This window comes from Perognathus longimembris, chromosome 15, assembly GCF_023159225.1.
Source record: "Perognathus longimembris pacificus isolate PPM17 chromosome 15, ASM2315922v1, whole genome shotgun sequence".
In the NCBI taxonomy this organism is placed as follows: Eukaryota; Metazoa; Chordata; class Mammalia; order Rodentia; family Heteromyidae; genus Perognathus; species Perognathus longimembris.
The window spans coordinates 52,775,431-52,792,692 of record NC_063175.1 but is presented as its reverse complement, the minus strand read 5'-3'; positions in this window follow the sequence as shown (position 1 = coordinate 52,792,692).

The following is a 17,262-nucleotide window of genomic DNA, read 5'->3' as shown; positions in this document are numbered from 1 at the left end:
CAAATGGATGGATCAGTGGATACCCGTTCTGTTGGTATAGCATGACTGTAGAAAAAAATAAGATGGTAGGCCCACTTGTTTTGCCTGCTGGGTGGATCAAAATTCCTGACATCCTGATTTGGGGTCCAGAGAAAGGAAGGAGCAGCAGGGGAGTGTTTACGGGTATAGAGGGGTGTCTCACTGCCTGCTCAACGGACACACCTTCACCGACCTGAAGACCTCTCATTGGGCCTCGCTTTATTAAGAGTTGTCCTCTAATGCCTCATTAGAGACCTCGCCATTACCCTGTGGGACCTTGAGGGACATTTGAGAATCAAATGAAGCCAAGGTTGCTTCATGCTTAGAGGTGTAATTGCAGGAAGAATGAAGAAAATCCCATCCTGACAAGATCCATGAAAGAATCTGCATTTAGGACTACTTCACTGACATGCTTTTCTCTGCAGATTAGGTAGCATTGTTACAAAATAAAACTAGAAACAAAAAAGCACAATTTTTCATTTTCTGCCATGGAACAAGGGTCTGCTTTCTTGAAGAATTTTCTTAAAAGTTACAACCGGAACGTGTCTGAATATTCTTTAAAATGTTTGCCGGTGCTATGCTGTGGTTGTGAAGTTAAGAGAATTTAAAATTCTCTATGATTTGTGGCCTGTCATGTCCATAACTCCCCCTCCTCCTGTTCTCATTTGTTCTTCCTTATTCTCCTTACTACCTTTCTTATCTCAGTTACATGATTTTGTCTTTATGGGCTTGTATGTGTTCTTCAAGTGTAAATGATTGGGCTGGAAAAGACCTTTGCGGAGCCCTTTAGTTCCAACACTGCCATTTTATGTTCCACATCTGCAATTGTGAGGAAAAACTCAATATAATCACAGTTCACTATTACGAAAACTCTTCTCTACGACACATAGAATAGAATGGAAAGTACAACTCTATAACTACCTGTGCCTTTCCACTTCATAATGAACAGGAGTAGTAGAGTACTTATGAGATGAGGCAGAAATCTTGATGTAAGTCTAATTTAATTTAAATGAAATCAGCTAAGCATACCCTTCACTATTATATATGAGTTCATATTCTACCAAGTATACATACATACATCCGCTCTCTGTATATAACTATATTCATGGTGTTTCGCATGACATTGTTATGTGATTTACACTTAGTAATCATTCACAAATTAACAAAGTAAATTACATATTTCCTGTGACCTAAATCAATAGTTTCAAACACTGGTGATCAGTTCAGTGGAAAGGAACATTTTATTCCCTCTAGGTAATCTCACGGAGCTCTCTGAACTTAGGCCCTACCACTGCATTTTACCCCCAGCCTTTCTATAGTTCTCTGGAGTGAGATGGTGAGAATTTCTTGTAGTCCCTGTCCCCAGTTCTTTCTTCTGGACATCCATGCATTTTTGCTTTCTGAGTTTCATCTCTGAAAACCCTTCGTCTACATTCTGCAACGAGTCCTGTTCTACTGATGAGAAGATGACTTTCCACTTTGTAGAAGAAAATGGCAGTCCCTTACGTGTTAGTACTTCAAAATAGTCTCATGCGTGTCTTTTGAATAGGCTAGGTGTGAAAAGTGTTCTCCTGTTTGTTTATCTTCATCAGCATGAGCACACTGCAGTGTATGATAAATAGGCTGAAAGAGATCTGCCAGGCTAAAAAGTCCAAATGTCACGTGCTTTCACTCACTTGTGGAAACTGAATCTCAGATGATGGAGATGACGAGGGTGAGGACAAGGATGATGACGGGACATAAGTAACGACTTTCCGCATAAATGAATGAACACCAAGAGGTACATAATCAGAGGAAGGAGAGGAATAGCAGAGATTACTGGGGGGTATGTTGAAGTCCAGCTTTCATATGATTTTTAACCTGGCTTCTTTTTTAAAATAATAGGCTACCATTATAAAATGCATCCTCTCTGTTCTACATGCTTTTCACAGATATCCATCACTGTTGTGGACTTGCAATTTGTTGCACTGGTATGACTATATCTAAGTATTCAAATGTTACCAGTAGCCAGGAGCTAGTAAGTGCTATTAAATTATTAAACAGACTGCATTGGGTAACAGCAGTCTGTAGTCTTCATTTCTCTAATACTCAGGGAACCTGTGCTATCAGATTTAGAATCCAGGGAGGTGGTCACCTGCTGCCTTCTTCTGCCTCCTGTTCAATTCCTCATGTATGCTGCATCTGATTCTACAGACCGGAGAAAATGGTACAAAACAGACAATCCAATCCCTGCGGATGATTAAATCTACTGAGCTTTCCCATTCTGATGACAATGTGGACCGACCAGAGCCACAAGCTATGGAGCAGGGTGGGGGGGGGGTGTCCTTTTTCCTTCTCATCCCCATGGAGAGTTCCCCAACAGGAAGATTTGAGGCTGCAGGGTGTCACAGAATTCAGTAGTATCATCGTTTAGATTTTCTCCATTCTAACAAGTTTATACACACTTCTGAGGCGACAATGTTGTAAAATGTTCCAATAGCAGGAGTCAGCTTGTCACGGAAATTTGCCTATCCTGGATTCCTCAGGTTGCAAGGGTGTTGAATATTGTTGCCAATTCCTTTCGGAATAAGAAAATCTCAGTTGCAATCAAGAGTTTGTCACTGTGTTTCTCCATTTTCACAAGTGAGTCCCAAGTATAGCTATGGTCTTACATTGTCAATTATGCTTATTATATGTGTGGGAAAAAGTTTTGTATTTAATGCCCTTGCAGCATCCCCAGAAAAAAACATAGAAACTCCCCCCCCCCTTTTTTTTTTTTGCCAGTCCTGGGGCTTGGACTCAGGGCCTGAGCACTGTCCCTGGCTTCTTTTGCTCAAGGCTAGCACTCTGCCACTTGAGCCACAGCACCACTTCTGGCTGTTTTCTGTATATGTGGTGCTGGGGAATTGAACCCAGGGCTTCATATATAGGAGGCAAGCACTCTTGCCACTAGGCCATATCCCCAGCCCCCAAACTTCCCCTTTTTGATCACTGGAATATCTACAGATAATATTCAGAAAATCCCATCGTAACATACCACCTTAAGCAAAAAGCCAAGAAATGATGGGGGAACAAAAATACAACTATGCAGCTTATTTTCTCTCTGGTTTTTATTTTATGGAAATTCTAATTTATTTGATAAAGAAAATGAGAGCAATTACTTAGAACCTCTAAACTTATGCAAATATGCAAAGAAAACTATGTGTAGTTTTAAAAGTTACGTTGGTTTTACTACTTAACTCTGACACTAAAGATGATTTACTACTCTGTAGAGATTTTGCATACATAATTTTAGTTAATGTTTGGATTAGTACAATTGTGACAAGGGCATTCTGTCAGATATGAAAAATCAAATGCTAATTAGGCTTAACGAATATAGTCAATGCAAACTTCTTAGCCTACTCTGGGTATAATACAGACACCCCCAAAATACCAATGTCTTACTTAATTTTTCTTTGAAGTTTGCTTAAGGAAGGAGGATTATGCCTCTCATGTGAACACAGTACCTCTCATCATGAATATGACCTTTTTCTTTCTGGGATACACAAGCAAGGCCTCAGTTTGAGGGACCTTTTGGCAATACCTACCCCAGTGGTTTTACAATCATTTTAATAAATGACATATGCAGAGTATTTTTGGTTTCCAGGTACCTAATAGATATCAAGCTGTAGCTAATTCAACCATCCACTTTCTATAATTTGACTGATTTTTATCAATGAGGAAATTTGGCCCAGAAAAATAATCTTCTTAAGTGATGAAGTTTCATCAAGATACCCTGATACAACTATTTCCTCATCCTCCAACTGAAGTTAAAACAATTGATATTGTGGCTGGCGTTTGTTCCGGTGGCTGTGGCCATTTCTTTAACTGTGTGACACTGTACTGTGTCATTCTGAAGAAAGCTCTCCTCCAACACAGAGTATATATTTTACTTCCCAAGGAAAAGCGCTTCTTGAATTTATGTGCTAACATTGAGTTATGTGGGTGAGGTCCTTTCTCCAAGCTTAATACTTGGTAGCAAACAGCAGGTGACATAATTTCTCTCGGTCTGTTTGGTTAGCGCTGGGAGTAATTCATAGATATCATTGGGCATAGCCTGTACTCAATGCCATTAATCTGCACTGAATTTTGTTTTAAATAGTGTGAGTTGAGGCCTAGACACAGATATGCTTAAATCAACTTCAAAGTCTGTGTACTACTACTTAAGAATAAATCTAGTAGTTTAATGATTTAAAGTCTGGCATTCATGTCATCTTCTTGTTAATATGTTAATATGTTATGGTTAGGATTTTAATGGTGTGTGTGTATGCATATGCACGTGTGTGTGTGTGTGCACATGCACAGTCCCTTTTGATTAATTTTATATTTCTTATACCCCCAGGGTCATACTTTTAATTTAAGGGTCCCCAACCACCTCCACTTATTTTGAACTCTCACCCTACCTGGCTTCTTCGTGCTTATTTTTGGCTTATGGCTGCAGACAGGAAAATCAATAGGAAAAAGCCTGGAGATATAAATCATACTTTCAGAAGTTTACTTTATTATTTTAGTATTGTGCTAAAAATGAGACACCTACAAAATAAAGCAACAAAGAATCTCAGAGTAATTTAAGACAGCAAATACTCAGGCCTAGGATTTAAATGAAGTGTGTTGGAAACATGGAATTAGTTAATGTTGACGGAAATAATCACAATGTCTTCTCCATCTGCCTGTTTGATGTATAGAGTATCTTTGAAGAAGGTCAAGAGTAGGATTCTCTTGTTCAAATTTGTTCATTTTCATTTAGTAAATTGTAATCTTAGAGGAAAGATTTAAACAAAGGGGAGAATTTCTTAATTGAAAGGTTGCTTGTTCCGTGAAAATGAATGAGATAAATACGACATTAAGATAATAAATATATGATGTCCTATTCACAAAAAAATATACATAAAAATGATAATTGGCACAAAAATACAATTATATACAGGGTAAAAGGTGAGAAATGATTTTTCTGCTCTCCATTCTCCACTGGGTTTAGTACAGGAGGCTCGCAACGGCAGTGTCTGAGGGAGGTGGTGGATGAATGAAGAGAGGAGCGAGGAATTCAGTCATAATATTCAGTGTGAAGCCAATGAAACTAGGAAGATTGAAGTCTCATCTAACACCTAAGGGTGGATTGAATGGGATAGGGGAGAGTGATGATGTTAATCAAGATGCATTGTTCTTATAAACTGACTTATTGAATGGCAACCCCTAAGTACAACTACTTAAATATAACAAAAAAAGTATAGTTAAATAAAGGAAGGCTGCATTCCTTTGAAAAGCAAATTATTGACTGGACATATTGGGTATACTTGCTGCAGATCTTCCTAAGATAATCATAACCACTTGATCCTCGCGTCATTGTGAACTTTTAGCTTATGTCCTTAAAGCTTCTTCTGTTCCCCCCGCCTCCGCAGCCTCCAGAATATTTCTCTCAATTTTTAGGTCTCATGTTAGCACACTTCTGTGATTTGTGTGCTTTTTCCTATTAAAATACCCAAAGTCCACCATGGTACATAGATATGTAGGAAATTTGAAGGAACAAAAGACCACAGCTATGGATTGACTACACAACTGGATTTTCCTTGCTCAAGAGCACAGATGACCCTGTCTTTGGTAGATGCCCATCTTTCAGCTCCCTGATATGTGTGTCTATACTGCAGTGTGGCTGCCAAGATCCCAAGCACCTACTAGCACATGCGGACACAGGAGGAGAGACAGACAGGAGGGAGGGTAGATGGGGAAGGGGCCCTTAGGAAGGATTCTTCCTTACTTTGTTGTTGTTGTTGTTGTTGGGTTTTTGATATTAGGTCTGGGGCTTAAACCCAGGTATTAACCCTGTGCAGTTTTGATGAAGAAAAATGCTCTATCATTTGAGCCTCCTTCCACTTCCAGTATTTTCATGGTTAATTATGTTGTATCCCGGTCACCGAAGTGGGATTCTATTCCACAGTGGTACTGTAACCCACTATGAAAATATCCTAAATTCAAAAGAGAGTCCAACACCCTCAGTTATTCGAGCTAGGATTTTATTAACTTCATGGTGACTGCACTCTGTCATTTGTCGAGAGAAGTACAGCCCCAAGCTTCATCAGGGCTGAGTTATTGTTTCGTTGTTGGTTTTTTTTTAAACTCTTTTTTTTTTTTATTAATGATTACTTATTTCTTGTCAAAGTGACGTGCAGAGGGGTTACAGTTACATATGTTAGACCATGGGTACATTTCTTGTACTGTTTGTTACCTCTTCCAAAGTAGCCAGTGTACTCAGACGAGATGCAGTGATAGTGCGGGTACAACCACAGGAAGGGGATACAAGAGGATCATCAACCATAGAAGCTACGGTTTCACATGGCATGTTGAAAGTAATTACAACAGTGATATAACAATCGTTTCCATAACATGAAGTTCATTTCACTTAGCATCATCTTATGCATTCATAAAGCCAAGCTATTAGGCTCTTGTGATCCTCTGCTGTCCATGTACCACACACAGGTGGTTCGGCAAGTTAGGCAAAGCCAGCAAGCAGGGCGTACAGAAGCAGAATTGGCGGTTAGTGATTACAGTTCCAGTAAACAAAGCCATCAAAGCAATAAGTCATTTAAGCAGGCAAAATACTCTGTTCACTTCTTGGTTCTGGGTGTAATTGGTATTTACTGCTAACACATTTAACTCCTTAATTTACCTTACATTTCTCTATCTCTGGAATTTTATGATGGTCTTCCTCATTCCTTTCTTTTGCAAAGGTCGAGCAGCTGTAGGTCAAGCTGTTTTTGGCCCCTGTTATACAGCTTAAGTTTGCCCTTCCCCAGGCCCACTGCCTTGTCTAAGCCTGGTGTTTCTAGAGACTCACAAAAGGGGGTTCTCCTACACCTTTAACTTGGTTTCCACACTTAGAGATAAAAGCATTATGGGATTTCCTCCTGGCCTGGCTTCTATCCAGGATCCTTAGATCTTAGCTGCCTGAGTCACTAGAACTATTATTGAGAGCCACTGGTGCCTGACTGTTCCTTATTGTTTTACATGTGCTTTCTCTGTGTAGTTCTTGTGGCTTCCTCTTCATATTTATTATTATAATTGAAGCTGGGACTGAAGCTCTCAGGGTCTTATACTTGAGCCAGTTCTCCATCCCTGTTTGTTTGCCAGTTATTATTATTATTACTAATAATTAATATTACTTTATTCATTCACTTATTTTGCTGGTACCTGGACTTGAACACAGGGTCTGTGCTTGCTTGACTTGCTTGCTCAGCTGGTGCTCTACCACTTGACCAATGCCTTCAGTCTGGACTTTTTGCAGGTTACTTTAGAGATGGAATTTCTCAGACTTTTCTGCCCAGGCAGGGTTCAATCCATTCTTTTCTGGATCTTTATCTCCTGAGTGAGGCTTTCATCTGAGAGGCAATCTTCCTCCTTAAGCCATCATCTTGTTGTTGGGATCAAAGGCATGGGCCACTCCATCCAGCTTTCCTCCGTGGACATGAATCTTGATGGATTTTCTGCTCAGGCTAATCTAGAACCATGATACTCCCAATTTCATCCTTGCACATAGCTGGACTGACAGGGGCCCACCTCTGCTCCCAGTTCTGTGCTGCCCTGTGTGTTCTCATGCACATTTCTGTCTGGGCTGGTGTTGAACAAAGCTCCTCCTCCATCTCACCTCTGAAGTAACTAGGGTGACTCTTCCTGACAACACCGATTGATTTCTGTAGCAATTGTGGGAGCTTTGCTGGCTTCCCTTTCCCTTCAGGACTTGTGCTCATATGTTCCTCTTGGAGTCACTCATGCCAGACAATAGCTTCCTGTGAAAGTTTATTCTCTCACCCTTAATTGAGTCCTTTGAACTTAGGCACTCAAAGTACTGTATCTCCTCTGCCTTAGAAAGCTGGGCCCTAATATCTTGGGACTCCTCTCCCTCACAATTTCTAAATATTCCACCTATCTTCCCCCCTCCTTTGATGTTTGATTTCTGTTCCACTTCATGTAGCTATTTCCTCTCTTATTTCTCCAAAGCTTTTTTTACCTTTTCAATTATCTAGCCTGTGTTAGAAACAATGCTATACAATCAATTCACTCTACTTCAATACATGGAGCTGTTCTCCTGACTTAACCCTGACCCCTCTTCACTCTTCAGAGAATATCCCCAAGCTTCAGGTTTAAAACATGGGATGCTGGGATCCATGTGCGATGTTTAGTACTTAAACACAAAGCTCCTTATGTACTGGAGAAATACCCTTGCAATTTGTGGAATTCAGTGGCATTGTGATGAAACAATTACAAAGCATGGCTTGACAATGAACCCACAATAAGTCCACAGAGTTAAATGCTTGCAAGAAGAGGAACTGTCTAGGGACAGTTCCCTATTTTAATGACTCTTGGTGAGATGAGACTTCCAACTGTAGCAGAGTGTTTATAGGGAAACAACAACAACAACAAACCCCTGCAAAGCCAGAGCCTAAACCCCTTAACTAAAGTGATAGGATTGATATGATAGTCAATTGTTTTCACATCTTAGATTTCATTCCTCACCATGTAGCTGCAGGGCATCCTCAATAGATAACTGACCCTGAAAAGGTGACAAATTTTACACCTACACAAAAAACAAGCATGTTTCACACATTGAGCGGAGTACTCAGGACTCTGCTTTCTGAAGCTTGAGAAAAGAAGCACAAAGGCACTAGTAGACCCCAGTTAAACCCTTTGTACTCTCATGTGAAGACAAAAGGTCAGTAAATTCGACTGTCTGGTAGGTCTCTGAGCGGTGACACCTGTAGCACAGTATCTAAACCTTCCTTCTCTCTGAACTCCAGGAAGGAACAGCCTAAGGCTATAATACTGGGGCTTCGCTTGCTGATTTTGCTCTGAGAAAGAGTGACTGGCACCTGTAACAGGAAAACAACAAGAGTTACCGAAGCAGAGGATTCTAGGCCAAGGGCAAGAGTAAGCCTGATTGGACTATGACAGCAGGTGACAATGCTGAGAAGAATGTTGCAGAACCACTGGCAAGAGAGTTAGGAGGGAAGTCAGGCTTGGGGCAAGCAGACAGGCATGTCTGACTACCAGGGTGGAAGTTTCTCTGCAGTTACCCTCCACTTTTTGGGCTTTCAGCTCTTTAAACTCTTCAGGAAATTTTAGTAAAAATTAAGACTTATATCCAGTTGAATCCATGGGACAATACATTTACTGTTTACATCCAGTTGAATCCACGGGACAATGCATTCACTTTTCTTGGCCTTTCCCATGGACTGACCAAATGCAGGTACCATCATATGCAAAGTACATAACATATTGTTTTAATTTTTTGCTATTAGATTTCATAGGAGGATTATCTTTGGAGGAGGTGTGAGTATGTGAGTGTGTGTGTGTGTGTGTGTGTGTGTGTGTGTGTGTTGTTTAAGGAAAAACTGGAAAGTAAAATCTTTTCCAAAGTTGTCTGCCATCCTGGAAGTGTAATTACATTTAATATTCCTGTAGAGGGAATGAGCAAATTACAGGTAGGCTAAGGGTGTCCCAACTATCCACTTTTGAACACATGGACAAGTTTAAGATTAGTTCCCTTCACCTTTCTATATTGTGCTTTATGGAATGTATTTTTCTGATTCAAGTCATTGTGACACACTTTTGCAGAGTACAATAAAATCTTTTCTACCAGCCGAAAGCCACTGATCTGTCTCTGACTATGAGTGATATAATTAGAGAAATATCATTGATAAAAAAAAAGTAAAACGCAAGTACAATATTGTATTGGCTGGACATATTTCATCTGAGAAAATATATCTTCAAAATCGGACTGAAATGCTGACAGAAATTTTCACTTGCAAACATGAGACTTTGCTTATCAACCATGGGCAATATAAACGGAAAATGATTACATTTTAATTGTAAAAGCCACTTCATTGACACATTAAAAATGCACAGAATGTATCTGAATAAATTCTACTCTATAAAAACATCTTTCTTAACTGCTTTCCTTCCTTCTTCCTCTTTTCATTTAGAATTTTGATATATTCCATTATGTTATTTTCCTACATACGAATATAATATACCTATATTATTCACTCCCTTTCTGACTATTGCCAAATTTTTAATATGACTTTTATTTAATGTTTTGAAGGAACATCCTATTTTATACTTTCCTAGTATTGAATTCAATTCCTGTGGTGGTTCAAAGCACAGAGTCTTTTATGGGACTTTATCTTTTTATTCACTAACTTTAAAAGACTGGTTTTGTATTACGAAAAACTCATCCAAGACTTGAAAAACGTCTTAAAGAAGGCATCCTCTGTGTGTGTACTCTAGGCTTCTTTGAAGTGGAATTTCGCCTTTGAAGACTTTTGCATCTTTGAACATAGCTCTTGCTAATATATTTGTAATCAAAAGAGGTTGAAAGTGTTGGTTGTCTTTCATCACTGAAGACTATCTATTAAAAAGTACTTGTGTTGGGACTCTTCACAGTTTAACTTTTCTCATTAGTCCTCTAGATCTTTTTATTTCAGAAATATTATTTTCTCCCACCTCCATCCCCTCCCAGCCCACTTGGTGCATGAAACAAGTTTCTGAGAGTATGCCTTGACTTCAATCATGTCTTTATAGCCATCTACCTTGGAAGTAGTAGCCTTAGAGATAGTAACCTTAGAGACAGTGTGAAGGGCAGGCTTATTTCCTGTTTGATAAAATAAAGATATATTTTCTTCCAGGGTATGCTTAATGTTAACTACAAAATACTTGGATTCCTTATGTTCAGCATTCTTGTCTTGTGAGTCCAGTCACTGTAGGATATAAACTTCATTGTACCCCACTGTGTTCACTCAGTCAGAATTGAGACTCAAGCAAAGAGTAGCTATGCTGAAATGTTGCCTTCTTACAATAGATTATATTCAGTTACACAAAATAGTACTCTCTTTTGTATATATTTTCATTATCTATTTTCCCATGAATTGGGATAGCATCTAATTTTGGACATTTTTAATAGTCTTCAGTGAAGCTGTCTCTTAGCCATACCGATTTCATTTCCTGTGCATTTATATCCATTAGTGACATTGCTGGGTCATGTGACCACTTTACTTGTAATGTTTTCAGGACTGTCCTGACTATATAATTGAATCATGTGTAAAGGATTCCTTTTCTTTGCATTCTTGTTAATTCTTGCTGTCTTTGGTTCTTCTAATCATAGCTGGCCTAACAATGATGTGATGTCTCATTTTGGTACAAATTTGTGTTTACATGATGATTTATGCTATTAATCATTTTTTCATATCCCTGTTGACCATTTTTATGTGTTGTGAGAAGTATCTAGTTAGGGATACTATCAATGTTTTAAGTGGATTACATCCTCATTGCTATGAATTATCTGGTTATTAACCTCTAATCAAATGCTAAACTTGTAAGTATTTTCTCCTATTCTATAAAGTTGTCTGATAACTCTTTCCATCATTTATATATAACTAGTTCCTTTGTTGTCATAGATAGATAGTTAGATAGATAGATAGTTTTGGGACTCTATCCAAAAATTATACTTGTCCATTCCAATTTCCTTCATGTTTCCCATGTGCTTTACTCTTTTATTTTCACAGTTTCATAGTTATTTTTGTCACCCATTTTGAATTAATTTTGACTACTATTGAGAGGTATGGTTCTAGCTTTATTCTTTCTCATGTGCGTACAGCACCACTGGTGGAAAGAGCAATCTGCTGAGAAACTGTGGGAAATAACAGTTGAAAAATCCTGCATTCCGAAGGCATGTTCTTGGCGTTTATGTTGAAGAACAATTGGCTGCTGCTGCCTCACTGTGCTTTCGGCTGTCTATTCAGTTCTATTGGTCTATGCTGGTTTTCATGGTTTGGCATGAAACATCTTCGTTAGAATAACTTTATAGCACATATTGAAATAAAGTGTAATATCTTCTGCTTTCTTCTCTTTGTTCAAGATGGCTTTGACTGTTTGAAGCTTTCTATGGTCCCCTGGGAATTTTACAATTGCTCTCTTCTTTTTTTCCTTCATTGTGTTGAATACAACAGCTCCAGTTTTGTAAGTGAGGTAACATTTATGATTTTTTTCCTTCTTGGCGTTTCAGTTGAGTGCTGTCAATCACAACTATAATTCTGGCTGTGAGTTTTACAATTATTTATGGGTAAACGTTATGGGTAATGGTTGGGGATAGAAAAAAATGTTTAGAAAATTTATCTTCTCAACTATTTATATCCCTTTAGCTACCAGATGCTATGTATGTACATGTTTGAAGAATCAAGGAATCATTAATATTGATGTTAGTAATTATTTGATCAAGCATATGACTAAAGCAAATTTGGAAACTACAATGCTCAAAGATATACTGCATTTTGATCTATAATGCAAGATATTGACTTTCAATGTGTAAAAAGGAATCAGCATGCCCAAGGAAAAAACTTGTATTCTTCATGTAAATAGTGAGAAGTTCCCCAAGTGTGACTTGTGTCATCAGTTCTGTAACACAATCCAGATCTCCTACAGCACAATTGACATAGTATAGGCATGATAATAAGCATATAGACACACCCCAAAAAACCCACCTACTCAATACATGCTGAAGACCAATCGAAAATATGAGTTTTCTTTCAGTTTGTGTATGTTTTGTTACACTGATATTTGAAACAGCTTTATTTGACTGAATGAGCTTAAGCACTATGCTCAAACAGAAGGAAAATACACCCTCCCCCCATTAAAAAACTCAAATGTTTTCTTTTTTTCTTTCATTTTAATCATTACATAGAAAACATTTAGAGCAATATGGAGAGTTAAAAGATGAGCTTCTCAGGGCATGGAGTGGTAATTCAGTGAACACCAAAATTGAAATCTGACACTGTTGACTGTGAAGGTGACAGATAGCCAAGCTGGGGGTGAAAAACACCGTGTAACATGTTTCTGTACCTGAGTTACGATTCTCCATCTTGTGAAAAGTCAAACAGAAGGTGACAGGGAGCAACCTTTCTATTTTAAAATGAAGGAGGAAAGACACAGCCATATGCCCTACAAAGACATGTAAAATATCATTTTTCACTGACAGAAACAGAGATTTGTTATTTTTTTCCCCCACCCAAACAAAACTAGAAACTCCGTTTCTTTTAAAAAAGCCAAGCTTACCGTTAATATCTTTGGGGGATAGGACCGTAATTCTGTATTAACATATAGATGAAATATTTGCCTTGGTATAGAAACACATCTAACACTGATTTTTAATCGACCGCAAGGAAACAGTGGCTTAATGACATTACCAAGAGAACACTTTTCCATCTAGTTTAGAATGCATTCCTCTACATAGACGTGTGAATCTACACATTCGCTCCAGACCTGATTGGCTGTGTCTGGAGTCTGGACACAGAGCATCATGGTAAACTCCTTACTTTTAAGGAGCGTGCAGTGGGTTTCAGAAGAAATGTCATGTCCACACCTGAGAACTGCGCTGGAGCCCAAGTGGGCAGGGAGGAAGAAAGGGCAGCTTCGTCTAGGGCAAGGGGCAGCTCAAGTCATGAGTGACTCTAGGAAGGCAGAGCCCTCCTGCTCTCTGCCAGCAGACATTCTTCCCAGGTAAAATTGCTTAGAATCCCAGAATTCCTTATTGTTTTATACTTATGGAATTCTCTTCATTGATTTGCCAGCTATGCACTGACAAGCTAATCAGCAAGATCAAGAAATATCAGAGGATAAGAAAACCCTTTGTCTTACAGTGGACTTCAGCGATTTCACTTAGGTTTTTGTTTGGAAGGAGACACATATAGCTACTAACACGACAAGTGCAAGCATTTAATGAAGAAGTGGTTGGGGCTAGGCACGGTGGCATATGCCTGTACTTCCAGCTGTACTCAGGAGGCCAAGTTTGAAAGGAATATGTACAAGGATGGCCTGGGCAAAAGATATGTAGTTCCCCATGTCAACAAAAGAGTCAGGTGTGGTGGTTCATGACTGTAATGCCAGCTACAGGGGAGGAAGAGGTAGAGGGACATTGATACAGGCCAGGACTCCACCTTCAAAAGAAACAAAAGCAAAAAATTCTGGGTGCCATAATTCAAATAGGAGTGAGTCCATTTGCCTTAGCAACCATATCATATGCATGTAGACCCATGTATACACTCGTGTATGCACATATATTTGTGTGTTAATATGTATGTGTATATGTACTTTTATGTATCTATTTCCAGTTCCCATAGGATACTGGGAAGAGGGTCAGTTGAGACTTGCACACACTGTGAGGTATGATTCAGGAAGGGTCCTCTCATTTTCCTTTGCTCTAGACAGTATTTTTATATCGGTCAGTAAGCATGCCTACTCTTGCTTCCAGAATCCGACACTGTCTCCATCGTTGAGATGGATTCATTCATTTAAATTCAGTACAGAACGTAGTAATGTCCTTCCCTCCTCAATAATCTCTTCAGATACTCCCCGACTTCTCATTTATGAGTAACTGTCACGCACAGCATTTCACTATAGAGTTTTGAATGTTCACAGGACACATTATTTATTTATCATTGATCTTCATCTCTTGAGACAAAAATAATAATGTGGTTCTAAGTTTTAGCAAATGTGATTAGTCTTGTCTTCTCAAAAATATTACAGAATAAGAAATGAGATTTGAGTCAACTGGCAGCAGAAAGAAGGAGGAAATTGCAAAAGAATACATACAGCCTAGACACATTTGCGGCACTATGCATGTGCATAAGAAAGAGGAGAAGGAGGCAGAAGGGAGAAAAGTGGAGGAGAGCGAAAACCGGGGTTTAAACAATTGGATAGAACATATCTTAGCCTAGAGATTATGAAGATATGGTGTTGTTATTATCACGTATATCCAAAAATAGTGATTTTCCTTATCATTCTTGAGTGACCTTCCATTTTATGATGTTTAATGAATAGATCTTTATTTACAAAAGAAATACAAAAGAGGTAAAATCCATGGTAGTCAGAATTACCTTGCTTGTATAACAGTCTTACTAAAATAAGTGTTGGCAAGGGACATCTGCAGAGAGCATTGAAAGACAGCTGGGGAAGGCCTTTGTTTCCTGGGTTCTTTGGAGCCATCATTTGAAGAATGCTGCTAACTATTTTCTTTTACTCCTTATGTTTTCACAGCTACTGGGGATTTTTTTTCCTCTTTGTCTTCCTTTTTCCCAATATGTAGCCTTTTTTCTGTATTCTCAGCTCTGTCCTAGATTTTTCCAACTAAACCTTCACAATTTTGTTTTTGTTATTTAAGACCCTTTAACTCCTATCACACTCTTAGCCTCGTACACGCACAGCAAAATTCATCCCAGTACTCAGGCAGAGTTGTTTGTAAATTTCTTCTCCTAATTTGGGGGCATGATTCCCAGGGTGGTCCTAGGTTATTAGGAGGTGGGTTCAATAGAGCCCATACTTCATTGGTCACGGGGTGCATGCCTTTAAAAGGGACTGGGGGAACCCACCCCCTTCCTCCTTCACCTTCCTGGTGAGAAAGTGAGCAGTTCGAGATCAAGGCAGAATTCTATGCTGGGAGGATAAGGATCCTGGACTCCCACGCCAGTCTGGTAGCATTGTTCATCGTTAAAGCCTTTTGTTGTCATCTTGTTGACAAAAACCATACAGAAATCTTCCAGATTGCAATGTTGGAGTGTGACAATTAGCCCGTTTTTTAATATGTAAACATATGCTTAGTTTTGAACATCGAATAAGATCAAATCAGAGGTGTTTTTTTTTTTAATTAAAAAAGATTAACTGGGAAACATTTACAGGGAGTATTAAAAAAGAGCGAGTTCAACATACCCAATAGAATGAGAAAAAGTATTCCCTCAGCTGTTCCAGAAACGTAACGGTTTAAAACTATGTAAGACCAGAAGTAGATTTTTTGTAGGGATGTAGGTAGGTTTGAACTATAGGAAAAAAAAATTGTAATCTTACATTTTTATACTGAGAGAAAATGTTTTACCATTAAGTTAAATTGCAGGAACAATTGAATGATAAGAAGATTATATGTATTTTAAATACCATGGATCTTTATATGTTTCAATTCTCTCAAAAAAGGAAGTTGCCTCCCTGGTTTGCATTTGTGGGCAAAGGGAGAGAAAAAGCAACATTCTTGTCTTTGTTTCCTCATCTGCCTTTCTCCCAGTGTAGAATGATTTTTATTACCCAGCCAGGCCTTTCTTATTGGACAGAGCCTGGTGGTTTTGTTTTATTTTTCTTCTTTGTTTAATTCTAATGAGAAGCACAGAACAACCTGGAATCATTCATTGTGAAGGCTATTCATAGGTAGCTTCTTAACTCAGGGTTAATCTTTGTGGTTTATTCGGTCTTCTGAGAAATAAATAATGAATTAAGAGTCATTAACCAAGAACTTTATTAGGGAAACACCTCTGAATCACACACACACACACACACACACACACACACACACACACCCTGAGATCAATTCAGTTAGAAAGAAAATTGGAAGTAGGATTTGGTTTAATGAGTTAAATTTTTGTCCTATCTTTGGGGAACTCCTGAAGAAAGGGTATGTGTCAGAAGACCTACATTCGACAATGGCTTTGCTACATTCAGTTACTGGCGCGAAAGAGCCTTTTCTCCAGTTTTTAGTAAGATGCTATCTGTCGGTTTTCTTCCTAGGAAGCTCCCTGTAAGTGTTATTCATAGATCAGCTCTGTGGTTATCATAGTCTATAGTCTATGTAGTCTACATAGCTTTCTTAGCCAGACCCGATTATCATATTAGAGTTAGACCTCCCCTGTGTGGTATTCTGGTCTCCTTCACCTTCTAGCATCTAGAGAATGTCCTTTCCATAAGTCTACCTGTGGTAACTCAATATGAGGTTCACTTCTTAGCCATTTTATACAACAGGTGAAAAACTCACTTGGACAGAACATTTGGGAGGTTTTCAGATTTGACCCAAAGTATTTTGAGTTGAATGGAAGGTTCACATTTTGTTGCAAAAACCCACGGGTCCTTCCCCTAGACTACATTCTATTATCTGCATCCCCAATTCTCTTTCATGCAGGTTGAGACTGTATAACCTGCCATCTTAATTAATCTAAAAGTCTTCTTTCCCAGGCACAAACCACAAAACATCCTACAGTGGTATTTATATTAAACCCAAAGACATTATGAGATGATGTTTCCTAGCAAAACACACGTTGTTTGTGGTACGGACTTCTCTACTGATGTTGGACATTTTTATTCACAACCAGAGACTTGTGACTTTATCATACCAACAGTTTTACCGCTATACAATCAACTCAAGGGCCT